This window comes from Stegostoma tigrinum, chromosome 25 (genome assembly GCF_030684315.1).
Source record: "Stegostoma tigrinum isolate sSteTig4 chromosome 25, sSteTig4.hap1, whole genome shotgun sequence".
Classification (NCBI taxonomy): Eukaryota; Metazoa; Chordata; class Chondrichthyes; order Orectolobiformes; family Stegostomatidae; genus Stegostoma; species Stegostoma tigrinum.
The window spans coordinates 10218380-10234820 of NC_081378.1; the positions used below are offsets into that span (position 1 = coordinate 10218380).

Genomic DNA, 16441 nt, shown 5'->3' on the forward strand with positions numbered 1-16441 from the left:
CACTGTCACTCTGAAGAGTTTCCCAGCCAGACCCACCCCCCCCTACCTTATCCCTGCATTTCCCACCCTAGACAATACGGGCAACTTAGCATGGCTGATTCACCTAACCTGCACATTTTTTGGACTGTGGGAGGAAACTGGAGTGTCCAGAGGAAACCCACGCAGAAACAGAGAGAACATACAGACTCCACACAGACAGTCACCCGAGGGTGGAATTGAACCCGGGTCCCTGGCACTGAGGCAGCAGCGCTAACCACTGATCCACCGTGCCACATCATCTGTTGAATCTTGCAGCGTGCAAAGGAGTTGCCATGTCTCCCACAGCAAAACAGATTCAACAGGTAATGCTGAGCTCACTTGGCCTATGAATTAACTTCCTGAAATCTTTTGAGGTACCATGCTGCACCCTGGTTTAATATCTTTCCCAAAAGTTGGCACCTGCAACAATTTCAATACCAACGCTGGGGAAAATTTCCAAACTTTGAGTCAAAAGTTGTTTTAATCATTCTGGCCCTGAAAGTAAACAATTGGTGCTGGTATATTTGATTTAGTTTTAACATTCCACACATTTTCTCCTCTCTTAAAAGTCATTGCCTTCACATGTTGGATTTCAATTTCACAGAGCAAAACCATTAATTCTAGTTTGGTTTCTCAGAGGATTCACCAATCATGCTGTGATCTATACTTGGGACTTGGACTGGGTCACAGAATCTACACAACCTCTAACGATGAGCCACAATCATGGATAGCAGGATTGGTGAATTTGCCTTGTGTGTTTCATGCTGAGGTTCCTCGCAAATGTGGGAGAATTACTGGCCAGACCTTTGCCAGTTTCCTTTTGGCAATTTTCTCTTATCCCCTCTTCACTTACTGGGAGCATACAGTTCCACCCAGCTGCTGCATTTGCCTCTCGAGGTTGTCAAGGAGTTCCAGATTCATGTTTAACATGGGACCGAAAGAGAGAGGCAGGATTCCCCAAGGGACTTGAGCAATTGACGTTATTAGGCAGCCTTTTTGATTTGACAATTTCATTTCTCCATTTATTCTTTATTTTGTTTGCATTCATGGGCCTGGTTAGGCCAGCTTTTTATTGCCCTGGAGACAGGAGTGGGAGTAGCCTTTTTGAACAGCTGCAAGTGAGGTGTCGCAGTGGATAGCACTGCTACCTCATAGCACTATAGGGTCTAGGGTTCGATTCTACCCATGGATGACTGTCTGTGTGGAGTTTGCACACTCTCCCCATGTCTGTGTGGGATTCCTCTGGGTGGTTTAGTTTCCTCCCACAGCCCAAAGCTATGCGCACTAGGTGGATTGGCCGTGCTCAATTGCCCCGTAGTGTCCATGGATGTACAGGCAAGGTAGATTAGCCATGGGGAGTACAGGGTAATATTGGGGGAAATGGGACTGGGTGGGCTGTTCTTTGGATGGTCGGTATGGGCTGAATGGCCTGCTTTCACACTGTAGGGATTTTATGTTTCTATGGTGTAAGTACTCACTGTCCTGTGAAGAAAGAAGTTGTCGGATCTCAATTCAGCAACAGTAACAGAATATTAATTTATAGTTTGAGATGGTCATTGCAGATAATTCAGAGGAGAACTTGTAGTCGATGCCCTTGAACAGCTCAGTGGAGTTTACGCATTTTAGAAGGTGCTGCCGAGGGAGCATTGGCAAGCTGCTACAGTTCCTTTTTAAGATGATACACAAACTGCAACTATGTGCCAGTGTTGGATGGGCTGTTGATCAATTGGGCTACATTGTTCTGCATAGTGTTGACCTTCCTTGGTGTAGTTAGACATTTGCTCATCCACAAGAGGCAAGAACTCGATCACACTGCTGACTTGTGCCCTGTAAATGGGGAATGGTTTGCAAGAGTCATGTGGGCTCCTTTCAGCTTTGGGTCCTTCAGAGGAACTGGGTGAACTACTTCCTTGCAGCCAACCATAAATTTTCTTTAGCGTGCACCAGTTTTGTGGAGTTTCATCACAACAATAACCAGCGGCTTATTGTGTTAAAGATGTCATGTAAATGTAAAACATCAGTGTTATCAAAGAAACTGTGATGTCAGCCCCTTTCCTGCTCCTAAGATGCTGCTTGGTCTGCTGTGTTCATCCAGCTCTACACCTTGTTCTCTCGGATTCTCCAGCATCTGCAGTTCCTATTATCTCTGATGGAAGGGTCTAGGCCTGAACTGTCAGCCTTCCTGCTCCTAAAGATGCTACTTGGCCTGTTGTGTTCATCCAGCTCCACACCTTGTTATCTAAGAAGATCACATGCTTGGTGAGAGAGTAGGTTCAAATTGGATAGCCAATGTGTATGAGTAAGCAGGAGATTTCAGTGAACAGGATTTTGAGACTCTGGAAATGTGCAGTGGAATTTTGGATGATCTTGACTTTCTAGATGGTGAAAATGGGACGGTGCTCAGGGGCTAGAGGTTGACTTAGAAGTTTCAGCTTGCAACCCTACCTCTCTCATCATTTCAGACAACTCCGAAAACTGAACCCTTTGACTGAACAGAGATAATGGGAACTGCAGATGCTGGAGAATTCCAAGATAATAAAATGTGAGGCTGGATGAACACAGCAGGCCAAGCAGCATCTCAGGAGCACAAAAGCTACTGAACATTTTGGTCTTGTGTCCCCGAACGTTCAATGTGGTGTGCTTCAAACTTTGTTTGATAAGGTCCCTTCTCTCCTTCTGTATTGTCTCTACTTCCTTTCTAAAGCTATTAGGCCTCTGGTGGGATGTAGAGATCCTCACTCCAGTACCTTACTCAAGTGTCCCTCATTTATATGGCTGTGTCAGCATTAGTTAGGAAGACATCATTGCTAAATCCAATCTTTCCCTCTGCAGCATCCACATTATTTGGCAGAAGCCAGTCACTGCCAATTATAAGCTCAAAGGAAGTCTATCCAATTTGCATCCATTCCCAAATCCGTAACACAGATATCATTGTTTGCACTCCTGTAGGGGCCAGAGAATCAATGTTGACTCTTGTGTCCACAATGACTAAACCACTCAGGAACTACTGGAACTAAGGCAGGCCCAAAGGTCAACAGATTTCTAAAGCATTTTTATTATTCATCCGTGAACGAGCCTGTCATTGGCCAGGCCATCCCTAATGACCCACAGGACAGCTAAGAGTTAACCATATTGTGGTGGGTCTGGAGTTACATGTAGACCACACCATATAAAGTGGGCAGTTTCCTTCTCTAAAACACATTTGTGAACCCGATGGGTTTTTCTGTCCTTCAGCAATGATGGTCATGATTATCACTAAACTTCTAATTCCAGATTCTTTACCAAATTCAACATCTGTATGATGGGATTTGAACCTGGATCCCCAGAACACTAGCTGGGTCTCAAGCGATGGCCAATGCTTCCCCTAATTTGCAGTATGGTGTCTCACCAGTAGAAGATGACAAATGCCCTGCCCACTGCACTTTTGCAACATGGGAAAAGAAACCTTCAAAGTGACTTTTTGCACTATGCAATCATCAAAGAAAATGTCTTGTTTCCAAAAGCTCAAACGTTGCAGCTGTATTTATTGTTAAAATGAAAATTAATTATATTAGCATTACCGGTGTTAAGTGTGAATGGCAGCTAGGTTTCGGCCCTCTAAGGGTTTTTAAAAAAAAGAAAACACAATATTAAACCTTCCTCACCCGGTTTCGTAGTCACTGATTAAAATCCCTTGGAGGGAATCACATTACAGGCAGCCATTGATTTAAATGGAAGTTGAAATTTAAATTATGTAAATCAAACTTATTAACAACATGAATGTATTCAAAGGAAAACCTGTAATGTGATATCTTAGTTTATGCAGAAGAATATTTTATTCTTTGCGGCAGTATCATGAATTTCAATTAATCTGCACATGGGTATGCATGATTCTTTTAAATTAATATAATTCACTTAAGGTGATGGTCAGTTTGTTCATGGACCCAAAGCTGCCAGCATTAAACCAGTTGTAAGTCCCAGCATTCATTGATATTTCTTAATTTCCTAGTGTTACCATTGAATTTGCTCCACTTTCAGTTGCTTTTCCCTTTGATTGGAAAATATCTATCTGTTTCATCAAAGTTTTATTCCATCCCTGTAGAGCATGCGGGATTTGAACCTGGGCCTCCTAGCCTAGAAGTGGACATTGTCATCATAGCTCAGACATATTTCTCATCAGTGTGCCATACAACCGCACACGAGGGTGCCTCTGCACCATGGTGCTGTCTTCTCACCCACACACAAAGAAGATTCCAAATTGGTATTCGGAGCAGAACACAGCAGCCGGACTTGGCACAAAAACTTAAATCGCTGGGGATCCTCAGCAGGTCTGGCAGCATCTGTGGAGAGAAAGCAGAGTAAATGTTTGGGGCCCAGTGAACTCAAAAACGTTAAGCCTGCTTACTCTCCACTGATGCTGCCAGACCTGCTGAGTTTCTCCCACGGTTTCTGGTTTTGTTTCTGATTTCCAGCGTCTGCAGCACTTTATTTTCGAGTTGAATGTTGGCATCTAGTAGCTCCTGCTGTAATGTTTGTCAGTTAGTATTCGACTTGTGAATAGCTGCTCTACGTCAAGTACTTTTAATTATATGTTTGAAGGGTGGCACGGTGGCTCAGTGGTTAGCATTGCAGTCTCACAGCACCAGGGACCCGGGTTTGATTCCAGCCTCGGGTAACTGTCTGTGTGGAGTTTGCACATTCTCCCCATGTCTGTGTGGGTTTCTTCCGGATGCTCCAGCTTCCTCCCACAGTCCAAAGATGTGCAGGCTAGGTGGATTGGCCATGCTAAATTGCCCGTGGTGTTCAGGGGTATGTGGCTTATAGGGGGATGGGGTTGGGTCTGGGTGCGATGCTCCAAGGGGCAGTGTGGACTTGTTGGGCAGAAGGGCCTGTTTCCACACTCTAGGAAATCTAATGTAATCTATGCCCAGTCCACTTTGGGCACGCTGACTACATCTTGCTCGGTATAAGATGCCAAAGTAGGCTTGATTCAAGCAAGTACAGATGAAATTTATGGTACTCATCCTTCTAATTCAACTCTGGTATCACTTCCTGCATCTGCTTTGTCAGATGTCCAGGCCAATACCGCCTTGCTGAGGGTTCGTCTGGAAATACAGAATTTGATTTGTTTTGTCACGTGCACTGAGATACAGTGAAAAGTATTGTTTTGCCTACTATCCAGGCAAATCATATCTTACATATGTACATCAGGGTAATAGAACAGAATGCAGAATATAATGTTATGGCTACAGGGAAGGTGAAGAGAAAGATCAACTCTAGTAAATGAGACGTCCATTCATAAGTCTAATGACAGCAGGGGTGAAGCTGTTCTTAAATCTGTTTCAAACTCTTGTAACTTTTGCCTGATGGAGGAGGAATGGAGAGAGTAATACCAGGATGGAAGGAATCTTTGTTGACTGCTTTCCTAAGGCAGCAGGAAGTGTGGACAGAGTCAACGGATGAATGGCTGGTTTGTGTGATGGACTGGGCTGTGCTCACAACTCTCTGTAATTTCTTCTGGTCCTGGGCAGAGCTGTGACACATCCGGATAGAATGCTTTCTGTCTGTAAAAATTGGTAAGGGACATTGTGGACATGCCGAATTTCCTTACCCTTCTGAGGAAGTAGAGGCGTGAATGATAAATGAATGAATGACTTATTTATTGACACTTGGGCATTTTGCAGTGAATAAAGCAGGAAAATACAGTGGAAAGCTTCAACACTGGCCACAACCTGGCACCGTTGATCAGCGTAGGTATAAAAAGTATGAAAGATATAACTGAAGGAGAGTCCTGAGATTTGAGCTGGCTCAGCATTGACACTTGCACTACCATTCCCCACTCCATTGCCTCGCTTCCACCTGTGCCGGACCGACCCACAAAGGAGCTGCCACTCTTCAGGTAACATCTTTTCACTGCTGCTCCGCCCTTGTCGATGCTGGGTCCCGCGCTGATCCCACACTCACCTCGCAACTAGGAGTCTCCGGCTCTGCTGCCACTTTGATAACACCAGGAGTCCTGGCTCTGGGCATACCACGCTGCAGCTGCTGCAGCACCGATGCTAGGAGTGCCTGCTCTGGGCCTACTGCAACCAGGAATCCCCTGGCTCCGCTGCCAGGCCAGACTGCCACCACGTCTTATTGAGAGTCCTGCCCTGGCTGCCCAAATCTGAGATGTCGCCTTGTCAGTGTGGCCATCTTGAAAAGGCTGCCATCTCCAATTGGTGGAGGAGCTTTGCTGCTGCCGCCGCCACCAGCCACTGGGAGGGCGTCCCCGCTGCCGCCGCCACCAGCCACTGGGAGGGCGTCCCCGCTGCCGCCGCCACCAGCCACTGGGAGGGCGTCCCCGCTGCCGCCGCCACCAGCCACTGGGAGGGCGTCCCCGCTGCCGCCGCCACCAGTCGTTGGGAGAGGCCGCCGTTCCTGACACTGCGCACTGCAGCTGCCATGTCAGTTTTTCCCAACTAACATGCCACAAAAGGCTCTGAAGGAAAGAGAAATGAAAGAAGAAGAGCAGAAGTGAAAAGAGAGAAAATAAAGAAACCATGCAGGAGTGGATGAAGCTCAGGCAACAGTCTGCATGGAGCTCTACTACTCCATCACCATTTTCTTGGACCATAGCATTAATGTTGATAAACCAGGACAGATTATTAGTGAGATTTACTCCAAGGAAGTTGAAGATATTCTGCAGATGGCATTTGCTCAAGACTCTATACAACCGAAGTAGCACTTCCTCAATATTCTGAATTCCAATCCTGTTGAGATCAAGGCCAATATTCCGTCATCCCTTTTGATTACTTTTTGTCTCTGTGCTCTAGTTTTTAAGTTGTATATGTATGTGTGCAATGTGCAAATGCAAATCCAAATCCCGCTGTGTCACCAGACACTTGATCTTTCTCAGAATGGAAGTTTGACCTCAAACTCCTTCCACACTGGGGAAAATCGCAGCAGATGGAGTTCAATCACTTAATCTGCATTACACCAAACATTTCCAGTGACCAGTAAGTGTTCAGGCTGCTCTTGGAAATGAGCCTACCCCAGAATCTACAAATGCACAGCGATGTTCTTTCAGTAACCTTGGCTCCTAGGTTCCTTATTTCTTGAACATATTTCATTGCACATTTTCTTTTCAGTTTAATCGGAGTATTGGCTCATGGCAGTACTCTAATCGCTGAAGCAATAGGTTGTGGCATACACATTTTCGAGCTACACAAGCCAGGCTCAATCAAAAATTGGGGAGATCAGGATTTAAAACAATAAAAGGGTGAAGGAGGTCTGGCAGCATCTGTGGAGAATCATCTGCTGTTGTCCAGTACTTCACTTAGAAGCAATATTTGCATTCGCCCCGTATTGTAAGAACTAAATAAAAACCGAAAGAACTGCGGATGTTGTAAATCAGAGACAAATGTAGAAATTGCTGGAAAAAACTCAGTAGGCCTGGCAGCATCTGTAGAGAGAAATCAGAGTTCACGTTTCGGTTCGAGTGATCTGATTTTTTTTCTCCACAGATGCTGCCAGACCTGTTGAGCTTTATCAGCAGTTTCTATTTTTGTCCTTTTTTTAAGAACTTGACTTGGGTAAGGTAGTCCTGGAAGTTTCAACAGACTTTTACTATAGCTGCTGGGTTATAAGTGTATTATAATCACAGACACTATCAGATTGCTTTGTATGAAACCAATCTGACTTCTATCAGCCTGTCATGCTTCAAGTGGCCCTATAGAGCATGGAACGTCTACAACTATCCTGGACCAGGAAACTATATGAGAGGGATTTCCCAAGCTTCCTGCCACTGGAAGTAAGTGGAAATTGACAGACTGAGATAGCCCTAAGTATATAATTGTTACAAGTTTTAGAAAGTAATTTTCAGCGGAGGTTTTCCCATTTATATATTGATATAGTTTCGGGAAGGATTGCTTGGAAAGCTTTCACATTCCACTGTCTAGTCACCAGCTCCATTCTCCCTACCCAGATCAACGTGTCCCTTTTAATTATTTCATCAAAATTGGTCACCCTGTCCCGTCAGTGTCAGGCTGTACAGTTTTAACTCATAGCTTATATTTAGTTCAGCTCTGAATCTCACTGGAACAGACATCACAGCAGTTGGGATGGGTTCAGGCAAAGAGGGAAATGGACTCTGAAGGAAGAGATTCCCGAACACATAAGGAAAAGCCTGGAGTAGAGTATGGCTAAGATTTCCCTTTAGGCTGGAAGCGCATACTGGATCACCCTGGGCTACAGGGCACCTTACTGAGAATGTTAAGAATGATCAGTGACCTGAGTGTGGGAATTTTCTCTGACCCCATTCTGCTTTTGAAGGCCTTCTTCCAGTTGAACATTTTCAAAAGGTGAAAATGACTTTGAGCTCTGGGTTATGACATCAATCCCCAATGTTCAAAATGCCCCCATATTACTGGCGCTTGTCCATGCTTGTCAAACCAGTCACCGGGTTCAGTGACAGTGGATTGCAGGAACCCAGTTGGATTTGATCATTGATAATGGGAACTGCAGATGCTGGAGAATCCAAGATAACAAAGTGTAGAGCATTCATTGTTTGAGAGGAACCAGGGTGAAAATCAGGCTACAATCTTTATAACTTAGGCAACAGTCTTGGAATGTGAATGTATCTTTGCTTAGCATACTGGGCTTTGATAGCATACTTTGATAGCATACTGGGCTTTGGCCCTGAGATAACAAAGTGTGGAGCTGGATGAACACAGCAGGCCAAGCAGCATCTTAGGAGCATAAAAGCTGGGCTTTGGGTCTGAATGGGTTTTGAAGATCTTTTTAGGTTCATAATTTGTCCTGACTTCCAAGTGTGATATTCCTTGGTCATAAGTACTGCCTGTCTTTTGGATGAAACACTCTCCTGAGGTTTAGTGCCTGTTCCCATGTGGGAGCTGATGGTCTCACTGTATTGTGATAGAGTCAACAGTGTAGAAACACCATGCTTGTGCCAACTATCAAACACCAAAACACACTATTATCTGAACTTGGTCCATAGCCTACTATGCCCTGGCATTCTAAGTACTCATCCAGATGTTACAAGTCATCTGCCTCCACCACTGTCTCAGGCAGTGTGCTCCATATTTCCACCACTGCCTGGATGAAACATTTTTTACCCCAGATTTCCTCTAAACAACTCACTCCTCACCTTTTAAACTTGTGCCTTCTGGTTTTAGACATGTCTGCCTCGGGGAAGAGACTCTCATAATCTGTTCTGTCTCTAACTCTGCTAATTTTGCATACCTCCGTCAGACCCTCCATCAGCCTCCTTTGAACCAAGGAAAATAAACCCAGCCTATCCAGCTCCCCTGTCATAACTGAGACCCTTCATCCCAGGCAATGTCCTGGTAAATTTCCTTTGCACTGTCTGCAGTGCAATCACTTCCTTCTGATAGTGTGGCGACCAGAAATTTATGCGGTATTCCATCTGTGACCTAACCAAGAGTTTAAAATGTTGTGATAAAACTACCTTGCTCCTATATTCTGAAGCCCGGCTAATGAAGACATGCATTCCATATGCCATCTTCACAATCCTATCCAGCTGTGCAGACAACTTCAGGGAGCTATGGACCTGTGCGCCAAGGTCCCTTTGTTCCTCAGTACTATCTTGGGGCCTACCATTCATTCTGTATATCCTTCACTTATTAGACCTCTCAAATTGCACTTATGAGGATTAAACTCCCATCTGCCATTGCTCTGTTCTGCACAACTTACCAGTTGATCACTGTCAGACTGTAGCCTTAGACCATCCTATTCACAATCAACAACACCCCCACTTTTCACGTCAACTGCAAACTTACTAATTATACCTCATATGCAGATCCAGGTGATTTACATAGGTAACGAATAGCAAGGATCCTAGTACTGATCCCTGTGGTACACTGCTAGTCACAGGCTTCCATCACAAAACAAGCCTCTACCATCACCCTTCGTCTCCTATTTTGAGTCCAATTTGCCAACTTGCCTAGGATCCTAAGGGCTGTTAGCTTTTCGACCAGCCTTCAATGTGAGACCTTGTCAAGGTCTTACTGAAGTTCATATAAACCACATCAACAGCATAACTCTCATCGATGTTTGGCCACCTTTTCAAAAAACTCAATTATATTAGTCAGACGGTATCTCCCCCTAACAAATCTGTACTAACCGTCCATGACTATTCCCCACCTTTCCAAGTATTAATTAATCCTGTCCCTCAAAGTTTTTTTCCAATAATTTCCCGACTACTAACGTCAGACTAACTTAATTCAAAGACACGGGTAATGTTCTGGAGACTCAGGCTTCAAATCCACCAGAGTAGATGGTCGTATTTGAATTCCAAAATAATCAAAGCCTGGAATTAAAAAAAGTCTAGTGATGATCATGAAACTACTGGCACGTTTCTGAATGGAGAGCTGTGACTAGTGGCATTCCTTAGGGATCAGTGTTGGGACGTTTGCTATTTGTAACGCATTGAAATGATTTGGAGGAAAATGTAAGGGGCTGATTAGTAAGTTTGTGGATTACACAATGATTGGTGGAATTGCGGATAGCAATGAGGACTGTCAAAGGATACAGTTGGATATAGATTGGTTGGTGATATGGGCAGTGAGATGCAGGTGGAATTTAATCCGGAAAAATGTGAGGTAGTACATTTTGGAAGGTCTAATCCAGATGGAAATTATTCATGGCAGAAGCCTTTAGAGTTCTGATAGGCAGAGGGATCTGGGTGTATAGGTACACAGGTCACTGAAAGTGGCAACACAGGTGGAAAAAGTAATCAACAAGGCATATGGTATGCTTGCCTTCATCGGCCGGGGCATTGAGTTTAAAAATTGGCAGGTAATGTTGCAGCTTTATAGAACCTTATTTAAGTAGTATTTGGAATATTGTGTTCAATTCTGGTCGTCACACTACAAGAAGGATGTGGTGGCTTTGGCGAGGGTACAGAAAGATTCACCAGGATGTTGTCTAGTATGGAGGGCAGTGGCTATGAGGAGAGGTTAGAGAGACTTGGGTTGTTCTCACTGAAACAAGGGAGGTTGAGGGGCGACCTGATAGAAGATTATGAAGGGCATGAACAGAGTGGACAGTCAGATACTTTTTCCCAGGGTGGAAGAGTCGGTTACCAGGGCCATATGTTTAAAGTGTGAGGGGCAAGGTTTAAAGGTGATGTACGAGGCAGGCTTTTTAACTGAGAGGGTGGTGGGTACCTGGCACTCACTGCTGGGGGAGGTAATGGAAGCAGACACTACAGTGACTTTTAAAGGGCGTCTCGACTAATACATGAATAGGATGGGAATATAGGGATACGGTCCCGGAAGGGTAGGGGCTTTTAGTTGTGATGGGCAGCATTTTGGTGCAGGATTGGAGGGCCAAAGGGCCTGTTCCTGTGCTGTAATTTTTTTGTTCTTTGTTCTTTGCCTTAAACACAACTTAATCTGGTTCAGTAATACCTACTTGGGAAGGAATTCTGCCATACTCAACCTGGGCTGCCCTGTTTGTGACTCTAAGCCTTATAGCAACATGGTTACCCCTTAGCCACCCTCTAAAATAGCTTAGCAAGCCACTCCCTTTTGTTGAACCATGAAAAAATGTCTCAAGATAAGGAATGAAACAGGACGTAAAGCCCAGAAGCAACAGTACAAAGTTGTCCTTGATAAGTGGTGGTAAAATTGAGAGATGACATGGAGATGACCAAGCAACAGCCTAGTGTAGCCATCTTCTGTAAACAACACCCTCCAAATGTATGACCATTGCTACGTAGAAGGACAGTGGCAGCAGAGAGATGCAACCACCACTTACAAGCTCCTGTCCACACCGCTCATCACCATAATTGTAGTGTTGCTATATCTACTGCCTAGAATGTGTGTGTGCGTGAGAGACCACTTTCTTCAGGGTAACCAGTGATGGGCCATAAATGCTGACCAAGTCAGCATAGCTAGCATCCTGTCTATGAATTTAAAAAAATAAAATTGGCTAACACTTCATCCTTTGTCAAAATCCATCAAAAGCAATGTTTTATTTCTTATTTGAACAGGACTGTTTTGTGGAGATTAGTGGAAGGCTAGTTTGTCTAACATAGTTTTCAACAGGGAAAAAGAGTGTAAAATCTCCTGTATACTGACGTACAAATGTAAGCTGTGATTGCAGCCATGTGTTCACTGCTCAGGATTTCTGCATTGTCGGGATGGGGAATTGTTGGAGAGAATGTTGGTTTGGTGTGGCAAGAATGGTAGCGTTGGTCAGTATTACATTTAGGGAGCATTCACTGGAGAAAGCACTGACAGGTTGGGATGAGTGATGAATGAATGAGAAGAAACTAAACCAGTTTGAAAATTTACTCATCAAGAACACACACATTTCTGTCTCATTCAATTGTGTTCGGAAATCAGAAACTTCACTGCTGTTGTCATGCAGTCCAGAAACTATCTTGCTAAGAACCAGCCTCAGAGGTACGTTCTTTGAGGATTAATCATTATCCTATTTACTATAATCTGTTCCTGGATGTAATGTAAACGAATGCTGGATTGACCAATTTACTGGAAAATGGTGCATATTAGTAACTGTTTATCAAATACAGACCACTTTTTACAGATTGCAGCATTAATTTATTCCCAGTCAGTGATACAAAGCACAAAATTTCCATATGTATAAAACTATAGCACAAAACATGCAGTGAAGAAAAAGATCTGCAATGGGCCAATCACTGTTTGTAGCAACTTAATTGGCTGGAGAAGAAAGAAGACTTTCAGGTTGAAAGACAAAGTGCATTTGGTTCCATTTTAAAATTGATGCATTTTCTTGTAACACCCTTTTACAACCTTCAATTCAAAGTGAGTGCCTATTTGAATCGATCACCAAAAATCAAGACTTGGGTTTAAATCTCCAGCTTTTATGTTTGAATTCTTCCAAACATTTTCAGGGCCCAGTTACAATCTTCAGGCAGACAGCTGAACATGTACAACTTTCTCAGCAATAACATGGTGTAAGTATGATAGCCAAAGAAGCCGGCTGGCAGTGCTAATGCGATATACAGGTTATCACAAGCTGATGAGGTCCTGTGGTCTTTTGGTTGACAAACAAAATTTGCTCTTCAGAAATAAAGAGAAGAATTTGTGGCAGTAATTTGCATTGTCATATCAACCCAACGTAAAATGCTTATTCTTGGTCAACCAGGTGGGAGGTGAACAGTTTGAGAAGTTGCCAAAAACAGCCTTTACTGTTACCAGCAGCAACCATATTCAGGCACCCAGCCCAAGGTACTGCAGCGCTAGCAATGGCAGCTGTTTTTGGAGCGTATCGGTTTTAATGAAACAATGAAAGACAACAATAAAAAGGGATTTGTTTCATTAAAAAGAATTGCTTTTAGCTGTTGTGAAGTACAGAGAGCATTGTAAGCAATCAGCATTAGGAGGAGGTTCGACTGAAAGAGATGTCTAGAACGGGTTTGAAGTGTGGATAGCCATCAACTTCTCAGCGTGTAGACAACATTCCATTATGGAAACGAATGTGCTCATCTGTAACGCAGTTTAAGTGTTTTATAATGACGTTTCAAATCGTCCTACTTGTATACTTATACTTCAGGCCAGGAGTGCTGGGAGCTTACTTTCGGTTTCTGAGACCGCAGGTTTATTTTGTGTTTTTCTTCTTGCTGAAGTAAAATTTCGACAGAAGCTTCTATTGCTAACAGTGAAAGCTCCAGCCTTCCCTTAGGCCCTTCTTCCCGTTGCTGCTGTTAATGTCGTAAAGCCTTTGCAGCTCCATTCTTTGGAGTTCTTGTTTCCATTTTAAAGAACATGAGAACCAAAAGCAGGAGTCGGCCATTCACCCCCTTGTTCCTTCTCCACCATTCAATACAGTCATGGCCAATGTCATCTCAGCCTCAATTCCACTCTTGATAACTCTTTAAACCATTACTAATTAAAAATCTATCTCCTCCTTAGACACCAGGATACTGAATGAGTTTAACGTACTCTGGGGAGTGAATTCTGCAGATTCATGGCTCTTTGAGAGAAGTAATTTCTCCTCATCTCTGTTTTAAAGTTTCCACCCTTTATCCTAAAACTATGACCTCTCGTTCTAGCTTGTCTGACAAAGGGAAACGTCCACTCTGCATCTACATTGTTAATCCCCTTTTAGTAACTTCTGTACCTCAATTAGATGTCCTGTCATTCTTCTAAGCTCTAGAGATTGAGCAGTTTTAGGCTACAATCTCTCCTCTATAAATCAAGCCTTTCATCTCTGGAATTAATCTCGTGAATCTTCCCGGAACTGTGTCCAAAGAAATTACATCCTTCCTGAAGTAAGTGGGCCAACGCTGTATACAGTAATCCAGATATAGTCTCTCAAATGCTTTGTACAGTTCCATCCCTACTTTTATATTCCATTCCTTCAGCAATAATTGCCAAAATTCCACTTGCCTGCCTTATTACCTGCCAACCTTTAGCTAGAATTTCACCATGTGCTCCACAGATAGAATGTGCAACACCAGTGAGGAACTGGTCTTTACTGAGCAGAGAAAGTGGTGATCTCACCAAGGCATGCGAACTGGAGAGATGCATGGGACACCACTAGAAACCCAACCTGAGAGCGAACACAAAGTGGGAAATATCCCTCCAACTTGCTTCCATATGCTTGCTTGAAATCCCATTCACTTTAAAAGGCAATGGAGTTGGATTTCTCCCAAATGGGTCAAGGCTCAAAGTTGTTGGGTGATGGGGATAAAAAAAACATCTTGAGCTCTAAGTAAACATTACTGGAAAAAGCCTAGTGGTATTAACAGCGGATTGGTTAATCTACAAACTCAGGTAGTGTTCAGGGGACCCGGATTCGAATCCCACCACGGCAGATGGTGGAATTTGAACTCAATAAATAAAAATCCAGAATTAGGAGTCTTATGATGACAATGAATCCATCGCTGATTATCAGGAGAAAAATCCCCCTGGTTGACTAATGGCCTTTAGGGAACAAAATTGCCATTCTTGCCTACATGTGACTCCAGACCCACAGCAATGTGGTTGACTGTCACCTGTCCTCTGGCTAGGCCGGCATTACTGCCTACTGCTATGCCCACGTTCCATGAATGATAATTTTTAAAAAGCCCGCTGTGGGTGTACCGACATCAAAGTTGGCAGTGATCCAAGAGGGCAACTCTTTATTGTCAAGAGCCAGAAATACAGATTGTTTAAGATGCAAAAATAACAGCTTCAGATTGGACCAAGAGCAGGTGATGCATATGGGGCTTTGTAGAGCATCAGACATTTAAAGGTTCTTCTGATGCAGTAGTAATATCTCTGCCTCTGGACTACTGAACTCAAGTTCAAGTCCCACTGGCTCCAGAGATGTGTCAAAACTTCCATAACCATGTTGATTAGGAAAAATATATTAGTTTGAAAGAAAATCAGACTTTTAAAGGACTCTTGTGGTGCAGTGGTAGTCTCAGTACCCCTGGATGAGGAGGCCTGCGATTGGGTCCCACCTGCTCCAGAGGTGTCTAATAGCATCTCTGAACAGGTTGATTAGGAAATACCCTCAGACTTTTAACTACCCTGATGGACTACTTGGAAAGATGGCTGATTTAATGGCGAAAGGGTGGCACGGTAGCTCAGTGGTTAGATCTGCTCTGCCTCACAGAGCCGGGGACCCGGGTTCAATCCCACCCTCTGGTGACCGTGCAAACTCCACACAGGCATTCTCCCAGCGTCTGAGTGGGTTACCTCCAGGTGCTGTGGTGTCCTCCAACAATCCAAAAATGTGCAGATTAGGTGGATTGGCCATGGGAGATTGCCCATTGTGTCCAGGGATGTGCAAGCTGGGTAGATCAGCTGTGGGAAATGTAGGCTTACAAGGATAGGGGGATGTTCTTCAGAGAGGGCTGAATGGCCTGTTTCCATACTGTGGTGATTCTAAGATAGAGGGGAAAAACATATGGGTGATTTGGGAATTGGTGGTGGGTGAGGGGGTGGGGGCATCCTCTCAGTTGTGCGTGAAAGCACTTTTGTATAGAGGGAAAAAAATCAGACTTTTAATCTGAGTGTCCAGGGTTCAAGTCCTTGTGCAGGTGTTGTTTGGGGGATTTATAACGTGGTTGTAGTGTTCCTGTCTCTCAACCAGAAGGCTTGTGTTCAGCCCCAGCTCCTCCAGAGGTGTCAGAACTTGTCTGAACAGGTTGAATAGAAAATCTGAAGAGTTGAGGTTTTCTTTTGAAAAAAGCTGGGCTCATGTCTGTGGCAATTTTTATTCATTGTCTCCCCCTCACAGCTCCATTTTGATTTTGTTGCTTACTTTTTTTTGTTATTGTTTCACCTGGGTAAGAAACGAGGGATTGGATGCAGTTACAGATGTACAGATCACGGCAAGTAGTTGGCTTTCGGAAGTTGTATTATCTTTCCTTCATTGTCCCTGGGAAACAGTGAATTTGGTGGGAATCAAAAAAAAGCCAAGTACTTTTGCACTGTGCCAGCCT

At 43.9% G+C, this 16441-nt stretch overlaps 1 protein-coding gene across 23 annotated transcripts in view; it reads left to right on the top strand.

Moving 5' to 3' along the window:
* Positions 1-16441, top strand: part of celf2 (cugbp, Elav-like family member 2) — a 910164-nt gene that overhangs the window by 325910 nt on the left and 567813 nt on the right. Inside the window, exon 1 of one of the 23 annotated variants that reach the window (XM_059654474.1) lies at positions 321-341. The exons of the other annotated variants lie outside the window; for them this stretch is intronic. The gene's annotated coding sequence lies outside the window, so the exon portion shown is untranslated. Of the gene's footprint in view, positions 1-320; positions 342-16441 lie in introns of those variants that run through there. 23 annotated transcript variants of the gene reach the window in all.